The sequence below is a fragment of the Cheilinus undulatus genome, linkage group 18 (genome assembly GCF_018320785.1).
Source record: "Cheilinus undulatus linkage group 18, ASM1832078v1, whole genome shotgun sequence".
NCBI lineage: Eukaryota > Metazoa > Chordata > Actinopteri > Labriformes > Labridae > Cheilinus > Cheilinus undulatus.
In genome coordinates this window covers 339468-342180 of record NC_054882.1, presented here as the reverse complement: position 1 = coordinate 342180, position 2713 = coordinate 339468, and positions in this window count along the sequence as shown.

Sequence of the window (2713 nt, the reverse complement as noted above, 5' to 3'; positions counted from 1 at the left end):
CCAAAACCAGCTGTTTCTTCCCCCTGAGCTCTGACTTGAAGGTCACGTATTTTACCTTATAAGACAAGTTTATTTTGGTCTCGGAGGTCCCAAAACATGCCTGTAAAGTTTGATGCTGAAAAAAAAGAAAAAAAAAACAAAACACTCCAGTACTGGATTTTTAAACGTCTACAAACCCCTCTACCCCGTCATCTGGTTTCTGTACTGATAAAAACTCTGGTCCAGGCCTGGTCTCCCTCTGTCTGAGGGTAAAAAGGGTTTATGACTGTAGTTCTGAACTGGTCCCTGCAAGTTTAATCTGGTCCCTGCAGGTTTAATCTGGTCCCTGCAGGTTTAATCTGGTCCCTGCAGGTTTAATCTGGTCCCTGCAGGTTTAATCTGGCCTCTGCAGGTTTAATCTGGTCCCTGCAAGTTTAATCTGGTCTCTGCAGGTTTAATCTGGTCCCTGCAGGTTTAATCTGGTCTCTGCAGGTTTAATCTGGTCCCTGCAAGTTTAATCTGGCCTCTGCAGGTTTAATCTGGTCCCTGCAGGTTTAATCTGGTCCCTGCAGGTTTAATCTGGTCTCTGCAGGTTTAATCTGGCCTCTGCAGGTTTAATCTGGCCTCTGCAGGTTTAATCTGGCCTCTGCAGGTTTAATCTGGTCTCATATAAACCTGCTTGTGTCTTTGAGGATGTAGGTAGATGTAAAGGTGAGGTGCTCCACCAGGGGGCAGTATCCTCCACCTCTCCTCCTCTCCTGTCCACTGTCTGACCCTCTCAGACTCTGTATCTGTGGCGATGACCCTCTCTTTTGTTCTGTCTGCCTCTGTTGCCGTGGTGACGCCCCGCTGAAACAAACACCTCTATAAAAACAGAGTCCCGCCTCCAGGTTTCAGCTCGGTTACCATGGAGACTTGCCCAGGTGATGCTCCTGAGAGTGAAATCAATCTGATGAGGATGCTTTTAAACACAGAAGAGGAGCCCTTATTACCATTCAGAGGCTTTTATTTTGGAAAGGATCACAGGAAGTCGCTCTCTCCTCATCAGAGAGGAACAGCTGATCAGTGATCAATCACTGAGTCACCTCATCTAGAAGCTATGTGATGACATCATCAGCGAGGGTAAGCCAATAAGGACATGTGTTTCCTCCTCAGGTCTGACCAGAGAGGAGTCTGAGGATGCTCCTGCCTCATCCTGTTTGTTTTCATTAATCAGCAGATCTTAGTCCGGTTTCAAAGTCCCAGACAAGATTCCAAAGCCAGACTAAAGTCCTGGGAGTCCTTCTGAACTCAGCTCACTCCCCTTCTCTCAGCCGTTGGTGTAAGGGGGTCTAAGGACTGGATTTTAGCCGTTTTAAGGCGGTCTGGCCGCAGTCTTGGCGGTACGATATCAGACTATTATTCTTTAGTCTGATTGTATGCTAACGCTGTTTACCAAGACCAGACCCAGACCAGACCCAGACCAGACCAGACCCAGACCGTGACTAGACCAAGACCAGACCCAGACCAGACCCAGACCAAGACTAGACCAAGACTAGACCAAGACCAGACCCAGACCAGACCAAGACCAGACCGTGACTAGACCCAGACCAGACCCAGACCCAGACCGAGACTAGACCAAGACCAGACCGAGACAAGACCAAGACCAGACCGAGACTAGACCAAGACCAGACCGAGACCAGACCAAGACCAGACCGAGACAAGACCAGGACTAGACCGAGACTAGACCGAGACCAGACCAAGAGAAGACCGAGACCAGACCGAGACAAGACCGAGACCAGACCGAGACAAGACCAAGACCAGACCGAGACAAGACCAAGACCAGACCAGACCGAGACAAGACCAAGACCAGACCGAGACTAGACCAAGACCAGACCGAGACAAGACCAAGCCCAAGACCAGCCTGAGACAAGACCAAGACCAGACCGAGACAAGACCAAAACCAGACTGAGACAAAACCGAGACCAGACTGAGACAAGACCAAGACCAGACCGAGACAAGACCAAGACTAGAGTTCACCAAGACCAAGACACCCCGAAGACCAAAGTTCACCAAGACCAAGACATCCCAAGACCACAGTTCCCCAAGACCAGACCAAGACACCCCCAAGACCAAAGTTCACCAAGACCAAGACATCCCAAGACCACAGTTCACCAAGACCAGACCAAGACACCCCCAAGACCAGAGTTCACCAAGACAAGACACACTAGAGACCAGAGTCCCTGATCTTAAATCTGAATTGAATCAGACGAGGATTAGCACTCTTCTAGTCAGTCTGACCACTGCTGCGTCACCATGACAACAGCGGTTAGTCCGAGCTCCCTGTTCACGACCCTCCACTTCCTGTCATTCTTCACACACTTCCTCCAGGAAGCATCTGGGTCGCCGTGACAACAATCCTCCTCCTGGAGTGTTTCCACGGTTTGTTTAAATACAATACTCCCAGTAGCTGTTCATTAATCAGAGTCACTTCCTGTCACAGCACAAATTTTCGCAATAAAACTAATGTCAGCATTCTGATGAGCAACGAAACCTTATTCTGAAATTTAAAGGAAGTTCAAAACATCCTTTAAAGTCCTGGAACTCTTCCAAGGATCACCTATGACACAGTTAAACCCCTCCTTGTTCAGGTTATCACTGAGTCCTGGAATCCTTGAGAAATCTCGAACCTACAAACATCACTTTGTGTTAATGTGAGGCCTAAAGGTTTTTTTAAAACTTCTCAAGAGCTCCT